Source organism: Hylobates moloch, unplaced genomic scaffold (genome assembly GCF_009828535.3).
Source record: "Hylobates moloch isolate HMO894 unplaced genomic scaffold, HMol_V3 SCAFFOLD_5, whole genome shotgun sequence".
Taxonomy (NCBI): Eukaryota; Metazoa; Chordata; class Mammalia; order Primates; family Hylobatidae; genus Hylobates; species Hylobates moloch.
In genome coordinates, this window is record NW_026652280.1 from 89,944,826 (window position 1) to 89,958,190 (window position 13,365).

Sequence of the window (13,365 nt, forward strand, 5' to 3'; positions counted from 1 at the left end):
GAGATCGAGACCATCCTAGCCAACATGGAGAAACCCCATCTCTGCTAAAAATACAAAAATTTGCTGGGCATGGTGGTGCATGCCTGTAATCCCAGCTACTCAGGAGGCTGAGGCAGAAGAATTGCTTGAACCAGGGAATTAGAGGTTGCACTGAGACAAGATTGCACCACTGCACTCCAGCCTGGCAACAAGGCGAGACTCCGTCTTAAAAAAAAAAAAAAAAAAAAAAATTCTCTAGCCCTCACAGTGTCTTTTTGGTCACCAATGACCACCTGTCACCTCAGGGCCCTCTCTCACTTGCATGGCACTTCTCAAACTCCAGCAGTTTGAAAAACACAGGTCACAGACCCCAATTATGTCTCCCTAACAGAATGGCTGATTCAGCAGGTCTGGGTGGGACCTGAGAACCTACATCTCAGACAAATCCCAAGGTGCTACTGCTGCTGCAATCCTGGGGAACACACATTCAGAACCACAGACCGCGCATATTACAATGTGACTTAATTTTGACATGGATCATTCTTTAGCATTTCAGATTCGGTGGAAGCCTTGTCTTATAACCACACTGACGAGAAAGTTTTCATACTACCCACGCTGACTCTGAACAGAAAAGCTTTAAAAACGCAGTCATCACCTCTCCCAAAGGACACAGGAAAGCAATTACGGAAAAACGATTTGATGGAAAATCAAATCAGTTGCCACGAGAGTTCATTTTTGCAAAGTTAAATAGTGTCAACAGGGCCTGCAAACCAATCACAACACTTCAAACACATACTAGCACCTCTGAGAACTGAAATAACAACAACTTGGTCACGTTCCCAGGTCCCCTCTGTGAGACTCACCAGTGAGCCAGGAAAGGCAAAGGCCAGGCAAATCCACTTCTAACCATGACTTCTAATTTTTGTTGAATTAAAATTATATTCTACTGAATAGCTGTCAGCAGGGGCTCAATAATTCACTTTGTCACTGTCAAAGTGTTCAGAACAAAAGGAGGTTTGATTGAATATGAGACTCAAACCAATTCTCTATCTGAGGATTCTCTGGGTTTGTGCCCAAGAAAGCAAAAGGCCCTATCACATTCCCAAGACGGCCCGAGGGTAAGTTCCTCATCGCTGGAAAAATGATCCTGGGACTGCCAACAGGAGGCTGGGTTCAGTGGGCGGCCAGAGTCCTCCCTGCCAGGAAACCCGACCCTGTGCACAAAAGCTCCTGTTTCTCCCTTCCAATGCCAAAGGCTGAGCTCACGTGTGGCTCTCAAAGCTCCCCACAGGGCTGTGAGGCTGGGTGGGGGCAGTTGTTTATTCCAGAAAGATTTCCAGACCCGCACCCTCCCCGATCCTTGGCTGAGCAAGGACTCTGGAAACTCCTGGCACAAGAAACAAGCTGTATCAGGTGTGACCAAGCGGGGCCACTCACTACTCACCCTTCAGTCTCAGGAATCCTTCTGGGCCCCTCCAATTCAAGCTCCGACATCCACAGAGCCCATGGCTCCCTGCCTGACACCTGCAGAGAAGCTTCAGCCAAGGGGCAATTCCTTGGAGGAGCACAGGGCTCCAAATAGCCTCTCAGGGGACTTCTGTGCCACTGCAGGTGATTGCAAAGATGGGTGTCCACCATCATTTGTGGACAGGGTAGGGATGCTGTGTCTGTGCAGCACGGGGGCCAACCCCACAAAGCAAGAACCATCTGCTCCAGAAAATGCTAAGAGCACCACCTTGAGAATCATCTAGAAGGAACAAGAGCTCAAAGGTCGGAAAGCCTGGGTGTGCAACCCAGTGGCACACACCAACCTTGATTCCTAGGGAAACCCACCCACCTGGCAGTCCTCTGATTCCCCCATGAAAATCAGAGCCACTACTTAACTTCAGGGCTGCTGTCAGGATCAAACGGAATACAAATAAGACATGTTGTTATGGGCTGAACTGTGCCCCTCTAAATAAATTTTGAAGTCCTACTGCCCATACCCTATGAATGTGATTTATTTGGGAATAGGATCTTTGCAGATGTAATCAAGTTAAGATGAGGTCATACAGGAGCAGGGTGGGCCCTACTGCAATAACTGTGTCCTTAAAAAGCGAGTAAATCTGGATATTAGCCCTTTGTCAGATGGGTAGATTACAAAAATTTTCTCCCATTCTGTAGGCTGCCTGTTCACTCTGATGGTAGTTTCTTTTGCTGTGCAGAAGCTCTTTAGTTTAATTAGATCCCACTTGTCTATTTTAGCTTTTGTTGCCATTGCTTTTGGTATTTTAGTCATGAAGTCCTTGCCCATGCCTATGTCCTAAATGGTACTGCCTAGGTTTTCTTCTAGGGTTTTTATGGTTTTAGGTCTAACATTTAAGTCTTTAATCCATCTTGAATTAATTTTTGTATAAGGTGTAAGGAAGGGATCCAGTTTCTTCTACAAAGAACTTAAACAAATTTATAAGAAAAAATCAAACAACCCCATCAAAAAGTGGGCAAAGTATATGAACAGACACTTTTCAAAAGACATTTATACAGCCAACAGACACATGAAAAAACGCTCATCATCACTGGTCATCGGAGAAATGCAAATCAAAACCACAATGAGATACCATCTCACACCAGTTAGAATGGCGATCATTAAAAAGTCAGGAAACAACAGGTACTGGAGAGGATGTGGAGAAATAGGAACGCTTTCACACTGTTGGTGGGAGTGTACACTAGTTCAACTATTGTGGAAGACAGCGTGGCGATTCCTCAAGGATCTAGAACTAGAAATACCATTTGACCCAGCGATCCCATTACGGGGTATATACCCAAAGGATTATAAATCATGCCACTATAAAGACACATGCACATGTATGTTTATTTTGGCACTATTCACAATAGCAAAGACCTGGAACCAAACCAAATGTCCATCAATGATAGATTGCATTAAGAAAATGTGGCACATATACACCATGGAATACTATGCAGCCACAAAAAAGGATGAGTTCATGTCCTTTGTAGTGACATGGATGAAGCTGGAAGCCATCATTCTGAGCAAACTATTGCAAGGACAAAACCAAACACCGCATGTTCTCACTCATAGGTGGGAATTGAACAATGAGAACACTTGGACACAGGGTGGGGAACATCACACATGGGGGCCTGTCTTGTGGTGGGGGATTGGGGGAGGGATAGCACTAGGAGAAATACCTAATGTAAATGACGAGTTAATGGGTGCAGCAAACCAACACAGCACATGTATACATATGTAACAAACCTGCACATTGTGTACATGTACCCTAGAACTTAAAGTATAATTTTTTTTTAAAAAGTGAGAAACTCTGGACACGGCATTATGCACACAGGGAGATGACCATGTGAATGGGAAGGCAGAGACCGGTGTGTCCCATCTGCAAACCCAGCAATGCTAAGATTGCTGGTAAGCCCCCAGCAGCCGGGGTAGAGGTAGAGAATCTGGGACAGATTCTCCCTCAAGCCTCAGATGGAACCAACCTTGCCTACCCCCTTGACCTTGGCCTTCCAGCCTCCAGAATGTGAGACAATACGTGTCTGGGATTTAAGGCACCAGTCTGTGGTTGGTTATGGCAGGCATGGGAACTCATAAATGTGTGAATCACCTGCCACTAATTGTGGCAGCAAAAAACCATCAACATCATCATCTCTGAGAGCGGAACTCAGCAGGTCAAGCATTCCCAGCTCTCAGGGAGCTCCCCTCCCTCCATATGTGATGGGAGCCAGCTGCATGTTCACACCAGCTCCGGGCAAGCCCACGACATCAGAAGACACTTTGGATGAATCCTACCTTCAATTCTTCACTTACCCATCATTGACTCACTGTCCAATCAGGCAAACCCCAGGTCCAAGAGCAGGCCTGACACAGTACAGGTGACTGACGCTGGCTGAATGGATGATGTGGGAGCCACAAAGACAATAAATAAGCAAACCAGCCTGAGGTCACCATTTGTAGTGGGGAAAGACACGTACTCAGCTGTCACACAATATGGAAAAGGTAAAAATCCATGCTAACACGAGCTCCCTTGGGGACCCAGAGGAAGGAGTAAGTGACGCTGCTTGGTAAGGAGTGTGCATCATAGGCTGCTGCCCAGGAACACAGAGGGATATGCGAGTCTGGGGTAGGACTTCCAGGTTGAGGGCCCAGCATAAGGAGAGAGAGGGAGGCAAAGGTAGAACAGTGATGAGTCTAGCAGGTGGATGGTCCAAAAGAGTTTCTGCCTTAAGTGACCATTCCTGGTTCCACTGTTACCAATGTGAGCCTTGGTCATGTCAAGTTCTCCTTGAGGAGAATGGTATCTGATTCTAGTCTCCCCACAGTCCTGTGAGGTGGCTATTCCTTTACAATTTGCTAGAGATGTTCTGAGTGAGTGATTTGTTAGATGACTCACAGATAGTACAGAAAGGATGGCAAAGACAACAGTGTGTAAGAAGTCCCAACCCTGGCCAACTCTTCTAAAGGATTACTGGAGGAAATACCTCTCTTCTCCTTGAGCTTCTATCTTCTGTGCACAGGGTCCTATACCAGCACCAGGACAGGAGTGGGTGAGAGGACATGAAGATGACCAAGATGGGCTCTTGCCCCTTAAAGAGTTCAGTGTCTACAGGGAGGGGATGATGATGGTGGTGGTGATGATAGTGATGATGAGGGTGGTTGTAATGGTGATGATGATGGTGGTGATAATGACGGTGGTGGTAGTGATGGTGGTGATAATGGTGATGATGGAGATGTTGGTAATAACAATGATAGTGATCATGATGGTAATGATGGTGATGTGATAATGGTGATAATGATGGTATTATGATAGCGATAGTGGTGATGGTGATGATGGTGATGGTGATGATAATGATAATGATGGTATGATGACAGTGATAATGGTGATGATGTTGGTGATGGGGATGGTAGTGGTGATGATGGTGATGATAATGGTGATAATGATGGTATGATGGTAGTGATAATGGTGATGGTGGTGATGGTGATGATAATGGTGATAATGATGGTATGATGATAGTGATAATGGTGATGATGTTGGTGATGGGGATGGTAGTGATGATGATGATGATGATAGTGATGGTGATCATAATAAGGATGATGATGGTGATGATGACAGTGGTCACTGCAATGACGACAGTAGTGGTGATGATGAAGATGATGGTGATGACAGTGATAATGATGATAAACATGACACAGTGATGATTACCACGTATTGAATCCTAATAAGCCAGAAATTATGCTAACCGTATTCACCTTCACCACAACCCTGAGTGGATATTATTACTGTTTGTATAATATTATTATTATTATTACTGTTTATATAATAATAACATTCTCATTCTCTAGATAAAGAAGCTGAGCCTCACAGACTCCAAGTAACTACCCCAAGGTCACACTTCTAGAAAGCAGTAGAGGTTTGATTTAAACCCAAGCCAAATCTCCCCATCTCCCGAGTCCTTGCTGTTCAAGTGATAGATGATGTTCCTCTCTATACACACCCACTGCCAATCTTAGTGCAGGCAAAACATAAATTAGAGCATAACCTGTTCTATTTCACTTTGCTTTATTGAGCTTCACAGAGAATGTGTTTTTGCAAATTGGAGGTTTGTGGCAACTCTGCAACGAGAAAATCTATTAGCATGATTTCTCCAACAGCACATGCTCACTTCATATCTCTGTGTTACATTTGGGTAATTATTGCACTATGTCAAATTTTTCGTGATTATTATATCTGTTAGGATGACCCATGGTCAGTCATCTTTGATGTTACTATTGTTCTGGGGTGTCATGAACCACACCCATATAAGATAGGAAACTTAATAAAAGTTCTGTGTGTTCTGACTGTTCCACTGACCAGCTATTCTCCCACCTCTCTCCCTCTCCTTGGGCCCCCCATGCCCTGAGACACAATAATATTGAAATTAGGTCAAGTAATAACCCTACAGTGGCCCCTACGTGTCCAAGTGAAAGGAAGAGTCACACATCTCTCATTTTAAATCAAAAGCTAGGAGTGATTAAGCTTAGCAAGGAAGGCATGTTGAAAGCTGAGTCAGGCTAAAAGTGAGGCCTCCTGCACCAAACAGTAAGCCAACATGTGAATGCAAACAAAATGTTCCTGAAGGAAATTAGAAGGCCTACTCCAGTGAACACGTAAATGATAAGTGAAACAGGCCTTAGTGCTGATAGGGAGAAGGTTTGAGTCGTCAAACTTTGATGATCAAGACGGTCACAACATTCATTTAAACCAAAGCCTAATCCAGAGCAAGGCCCTAACTCCCTTCAATTCTCTGAAGGCTGAGAGAGGTGAGGAAGCTGCAGGAGAAAGGCTGGAAACCAGCAGAGGTTTATTCATGAGGTTGAAGGAAAGAAGCCATCTCCATAACAGGAAAGTGCGAGGTGAAGCAGCAAGTGCTGACGGAGAAGCTGCAGCAAGTTCTCCATAAGATCTCGCTGAGATCACTGATGAAGGTGGCTACACTAAACAACAGATTTTCAATGTAGACAAGACAGTCTTCTGTTGAAAGAAGATGGCATTTAGGACTTTCATAGCTAGAGACAAGAAGTCAATGTCTGGCTTAAAAGCTTCAAAGGACAGGCTGTCTTGTTAGGGGCTAATGCAGCTGGTGACTTTAAGTTGAAGTCTATGCTAATATATCATTCAAAAAAAATCGAGGGCCCTTAAGAATGATGCTAAATCAATCGGCTGGGCGCGGTGGCTCATGCCTGTAATTCCAGCACTTTAGAGGCCGAAGTGGGCGGATCATGAAGTCAAGAGATAGAGACCAGCCTGGCCAACATGGTGGAACCCCGTCTCTACTAAAAATACAAAAATTAGCTGGGTGTGGTGGTGGGCACCTGTAGTCCCAGCTACTTGGGAGGCTGAGGCAGCAGAATCGCTAGAACCCAGGAGCAGGATGTTGCAGTGAGCCAAGATCACGCCACTGCACTCCAGCCTGGTGACAGAGTGAGAGTCCGTCTCAAAAAACAAAACAGAACAAACAAACAAAATCAACTCTATCTGTGCTCTATAAATGGAACAACAAAGCCTGGATGACAGCACATCTGTTTATAGCACATGTTACTGAATATTGTAAGCCTGCTGTTGAGACCTAATGCTCAGAAAAAGAGATTCTTTTCCAAGTATTACTGCTCCTTGACAATGCACCTGGTCACTCAAGAGCACTGATGGAGATGTACAAGGAGGTAAACGTTTTCATGCCTGCATACACAATATCCATTTTGCAGTCCATGGATTAAGGATTAATTTTGACTTTCAAGTCTTATTATTTAACCATATATCTTGTAAGACTATAGCTGCCATAGATTCCTCAGATGGAGCTGGGCAAAGTCAACTGAAACCTTCTGGAAAGAATTTAGCATTCCAGATGCCATTAAGAATATGCATGTTTCATAAGAGGAGGTGGAAATGTCAACATTAAGTTTGGAAGAAGTTAATTCCAACCCTTATAAATGAATTTTTTTTTTTTTTTTTTTTTTGAGATGGAGTCTCACTCTGTCACCCAGGCTGGAGTGCAGTGGGGCGATCTTGGCTCACCACAACCTCCACCTCCCACCTCAGCCTTCTGAGTAGCTGGGACTACAGATGCCCACCACCCCACCCAGCCAATTTTTTGTATTTTTAGTAGAGACGGGGTTTCACCGTTAGCCAGGATGGTCTTGATCTCCTGACCTGGTGATCTGCCCGCCTCGGCCTCCCAAAGTGCTGGGACTACAGGCGTGAGCCACTGCACCCAGCTAAGAATATTCACGATTCATAAGAGGAGGTGAAAATATCAATATTAAGTTTGGAAAAAGTTGATTCCAACTCTCATGGATGACTTTGAGGGATTGAAGCCTTCGGTGGAGGAAGGAACTGCAGATGTGGAAATAACAAGATAACTGGAATTAGAAGTGGGGCTGAAGAGGGGATTGAATTGCTGCAACCTCATGAGAAAACTTGAATGGATGAGGAGTTGCCTCTTTGGGATGAGCAGAGGAAGTGGTTTCCCGAGATGGAATCTACTCCTGGTGAAGATGCTGTGAACACTGTTGAAATGACCACACAGGATCTAGAATATTCCATAAACTCAGTGGATAAAGCAGTGCAGGGTGTGAGAAGATTTCATCCAATTTTGAAGTAAGTTTTACTGTGGGTAAAATGCTATCAAACAGCATTGCACGCTACAGAGAAATCGTTTGTGAGTCAATTAATGCAGCAAACTTCATTGCTGTCTTATTTTATGGAATTGCCACAGCCACCCCAACCTTCAGCAACCACCATTCTGATCAGTTGGCAGCCATCAACATGAGGCAAGACACTCCACCAGCAAAAAGATTACAGGCCACTGAAGATGCAGGTGACTCTTAAGTATTTTTAACAATAAAGTATTTTTTTAATTAAGGTATATACATTGCTTTTCTAGACATGATGCTATTACATACTTAATAGACTAGAGTGTAAATATAACTTTTATGTGCACTGGGAAAGCAAAAGAAGTGTGTGCCTCATTTTATTGCAAGATTCATTTTATTGCAAGATTCATTTTATTGCAGTGGTCTGGAACCAGACTCACTATCTCTAAGATATGCCTGTTATGTGAGTCATTGAGAATACTGAAGAAGATGTTGATGTTCAGGTCATTTCTGGATCAGAAGAAATACTCCCTTTGTTCAGACCTTCCAGGCTGCAGACAAACCCGCGCCCCAGCCTCTGGTGGACCAGCCATCCTCTCCACGTCTGCCGGCTGGAGCCGCACTCATCCTTTCCACTGGGGCCGAGGTCTCACGATGTCATCCCCCTGGCCTCCTGCAGGCTCAGCTGACCACTGGGCACCCTGGGTAGGAACACGGTGAGCTACTCCGACTGCCCGCGGCCCTCAGGCCAGCTGACCAGCCCTGCGCCCTTTCCTGTCCGGCCCGTGAGTCTCGGTCTCTTCACTCTGCATTTCCTGTCTCCCAGGAAGGTGGGAGCAGTGCTGATTTTCATATTTTGCCTTAGGATGTTTCTCCTCACTCTCTCCCTGGCAGGCAGGAGTTGGTCCCTCTGTCACTCAATCTCCTGAAGGCTGTGATGTCCAGATCCTTCCGAAACCTGCTGCGTGCCTGGCCCAAGGGGCTCAAGACGCAGAAAACCTGCAAATGGATGTAACGAGATCTCCGAGACCCAAACCAGGCTGTCTTCTCCCTTATCTCCAGAAAGGCAGTACATACAGCATGAGCCCTGGGTGGTGATAGAGTGGGACAGCAGCTGACACGGTCAGGAGCTGTGGAGATGGAGTTTGTGGCTGACACCAGCCTTGTGATGATGTACACACTGATCCTGGAAAGTTCTCAGGACTTCTTCAGGCCAGCCTCAGTTCTCCGTAAGTTCCCTTCATACCACAAAGGCCCTCAGCCACAAAAGGGAGCTGTGTCCTAGCACAGATGAACCATCCACATCTTCCCGTCCTTACTACTCCTCCCCATCTCTCTCTCCCCCTACATCTGTCTCAGCACCACTGCAACATCCAGCCAGTTAAGTGCTTCTCCCTGCCCCAGCCTGAGCTGCCTGAGGACAGGTGTTTCTTTTTTTTTTTGAGTTGGAGTCTCACTCTTTCGCCAGGCTGGAGTGCAGCAGTGCAATCTCGGCTCACTGCAACCTCCGCCTCCTGGGTTCAAGCAATTCTCCTGCCTCAGGCTCCAGAGCAGCTAGGACTATGCCGCCACCACGCCCAGCTTATTTTTAGTAGAGACAGAGTTTCACCATGTTGGCCAGGATGGTCTCCATCTCTTGACCTCATGATCCATCTGCCTCGGCCTCCCAAAGTGCTGGGATTATAGGTGTGAGCCACCATGCCCAGCCATTTCTGTCTTTTTCTTTGCATAACCAAACCAGAGCTAGTAAACGTGGATGGCACTGAACGGCATTGGATCAACATTCCAGACATGGAACACTCCTCGGTAATATCATCCAACAGTCAAGAAAGGTCTGGACTTCACAGAGGGGCTGACAGGAGTTTCTGCCTACTGAGCCTTGCTTGTACTCAGTGGACCATGCAGACCGTTAACTACAGCAACGATCCTACGAGGGGAGGCTACACCACCGAGGTCTGCAGAGTTGTAAGTCACAGAGCTAGGGTTGGCCATGCTGTTGGACCGAGTGATACACCTACACCCCTCTTAGTACAGTTCATGGTCAAGCTCAAATCAAAACCAAAGAGCAGGCTAGGCAACATAGGGAAACCGTCTCTACAAAAAATAAAAAATTTAAAAAATTAGCCAGGCATGGTGGTACGTGTCTGCAGTCCCAGCTACTCTGGAGGCTGAGATAGAAGGGTCCCTTCAGCTAGGAGGTTGAGGCTGCTGTGAACTATGATTGCACTGCTGCATTCCAGCCTGGGTGACAGAGCAAGACCCTGACTCAGAACAAAACAAAAGAAAAAATGGAGAGAGTAAGGGAAGGTCACTCACACTTGGTTCACATGAGTTACAAGTATTCTGCAAGGTGAGAGGCTAAGAACTGAGACTACTGGACTGTGGGCAGAACGCGGGCACTGGAGACAGGTTGAGGCAGCTGCATTTGGCCTGAGTCTGCCACTTATGCTGAGTTATGAGTCACTCAGGCTGCTGTGGCAAAGCACCACAGAACAGGCTGCTTAAACCACAGACATTTATTGTCTCCCACTCTGGAAGCCATAAGTCTGAGATCAAGATGTCTGCAGGGCTGGTTCCTCCAGAGGCCTCTCTTCCTGGCTTGCAGACGGCTGCCTTCTGTGTCCTCAGGTGGTTGTCCCTCTGTGCGTATCTGCGTCCTCACCTCCTCTTCTCATAAGGGACTCCAGTCCAATGGGATCAGGGCCCACCCTAAGAACTTCATTTAACTTGATAGCCTCTGTAAAGACCCAATCTCCAAATAAAGTCTCATTCTGAGGTCCTGGGCTACGACTTCATTCGATATAGAAATTTTGGTGGGGGACAGACTTAGCCCACAGCACTGAATGACCATGGGCACGTCTCTGCAACCCACCGAGGGCCACCACCTGACTGTGGTGGGACATGTCCACACTGATGAGTAAGACACATAAACAACGGTGGATCAGCAAACCAGCGCCGAAAAGTATCCGGCCTGCCAGGGTCACAGGAGCTTCTTGGGCAAGGCTGTTTTGACTTACAGCAATGTAGCAAGAGAGTTTCCTGTGAGAGACTAAATTGCTTTTCAAATCTGTTTTGGGCCCTGTAAAATGGCGATGATGACGGTTGATTTTGGAAGATTGTAGTGAGGGCGAGGGAGTGTCTAGACAAAGCTTGAGAAAATGGTACATATTATACCATATAAAATAGATCTTATTGCCGTGGGTTATATGAAGGCTGTGGAAAGGTCCATCCACAAGGCTTGGATTACACAGATGGATTCAGGGACCTCCACCTCTACGGCATCTGCTAATTCACCTTCCTCAGGTGAGACTTACATCCACCTTCCTCTTGACTTCTACCCAAGGAGCCCGAGAAAAGCCAAGAGAACAAGGGGGAGGAAATGCCAGAGCATCTCAGGTCGTGGCCCCATGGGGACATTCCCTATTCAGGATCTGGAGCCAGAAACGCAGACCTCGGGGACAATCAAGATGCCAGCTCTGCAAACGCGTGTAAGCAGCGTTCAGCAAGGACTTAAGAAAGCCGGAAAGAAATCCAAGTTTCTGAGCACATCATTCATTACAAAGAAGCGCATTTCACATTCAGAATTTCCTCCGCAGTTATGGCTTCTGTCATCATCAATTTCTGCATGATGCATTTTTTTTTTTTTTTTTTTGAGACAGAGTCTCACTCTGTCACCCAGGCTGGAGTGCAGTGGCGCGATCTTGGCTCACTGCAGGCTCCGCCCCCCGGGGTTCACACCATTCTCCTGCCTCAGCATCCCGCGTAGCTGGGCCCATCATAAACACAAGCTTGGCAGGGGCCACAGAAAGGTGCATGCAGGCATCTTCGGGCCTTTGATAGCTGTTCACGTGCAATCCGTGTACTTGCACGCCTCTGACAAATAACCAACGTCAAGGTCACCCCAAACTATGATAGGTTTATTCCCAAATGCGGTTATCCAAATGAAATAATACTTCTTACTGTGGACAGAGGCCCATTGGGCTGGTACTTGTAGTGGCAAACACTAAAACCCTGGCATGGGTAACACACGAAGCTGAAATCAGACATGTCAATGGAACGGGGAAATGCGGGGTGACCTCGACTCAGAAGGACAGCCTGGTCGGAGGGTGCTGAGGTGCGGGAGTCAGGCTTAGTGCTTCTGTATGTTTAAACGCCAATAAAGGGTAATGTAGCTGTGGATTCGTTTTTCCAATTAGAACATTTTTCACACAGTGAAAGCTTCATGGCAGCCACTGGATGCTGTGGCGAAGTGCTGGGCAGACTGTATCTCCAGGCGATTAGTAAGAGGCTGCCTGTCTGTCTCTGCTATTGTCAAGGTGATGTTAAACTGGGAGACACTGCTTGGTTCTGCCAGTGGTCCATGGACTCCTTGGGGGTGACTTAATCTTCCTCTTTTCATAGCCATGATTTCAGGCACAGCCATTGTAAAGTAGAGACCAGATGCTGGCCAGAGAAGTCCCTTTAGGAGCTATAAATTGAAGTGAAGTAACAGGCAGCCATGGAGGGGGAGTTATAATTAAAAAGTCCTGACTGCAGACACAAAACACTTACTATGCGCCCACGGTCTGGCTCGTAAGCATGTTAAACACATCATCTCTTCCTGATGTTCTCCAGGAGGCAGCATTAGCACCCCCAGGCCCAAAGAGGAATGCTTCAAAAATGCCAGATCGTTCCCAGAGCCTCACATCTGCAAGAGGAGGAGCGGGGATTAAGGGGGTCCCTGAGGCTGAGCTAATGAGTCCAACTCCATCCTGGCAGCACACAGACGGAGCCATGAGTCAGGAAGATTAAGCCAGCAGGAGGTCAGAAAGTGGATTAGAGACGAGGCCACAGAGGCGAGTGAGGCTGCTGCCGGGACGCAGATGCTGCTCGGAAGCTGTGGTGCGGGAGGCCTTGTCCGCCCAGAAGGGAGGGCAGCGAGGGAATGGTGGAGGCTGGCAGGGAGGCAGAGTTGGAGCCAGGCCGGAGTAATCGCCCAGGTCCAACCTCAGAGCAAAGATGCTGGAAAAAAGCCCCACCCTTGGATTTAACACAGAAAAGTAAAAACTGATTATCTGCAGCCCTGGTATTGCCATCCTCTGGATAAGCCTTACCAACTTGGGATATCAGCAAAGAGGTGACAGCTGCTCCTCACCAGCATGGCCCCAAACCACAATACTCCCCCCACAGTGTGGGATGTACAGAGCTTTGCTACAGAACTTGTAGTAATTCCAGACCAAAGCCACTTTTCCCATACATTGTTTTCTCCATGA

General features: G+C 46.7%; 1 protein-coding gene across 1 annotated transcript in view; it reads right to left on the minus strand.

Annotated features, from left to right (window-relative positions):
• SHANK2 (SH3 and multiple ankyrin repeat domains 2) overlaps positions 1 to 13,365 on the minus strand; it is a 677,887-nt gene that overhangs the window by 547,594 nt on the left and 116,928 nt on the right. The gene's annotated exons all lie outside the window — the stretch shown is intronic.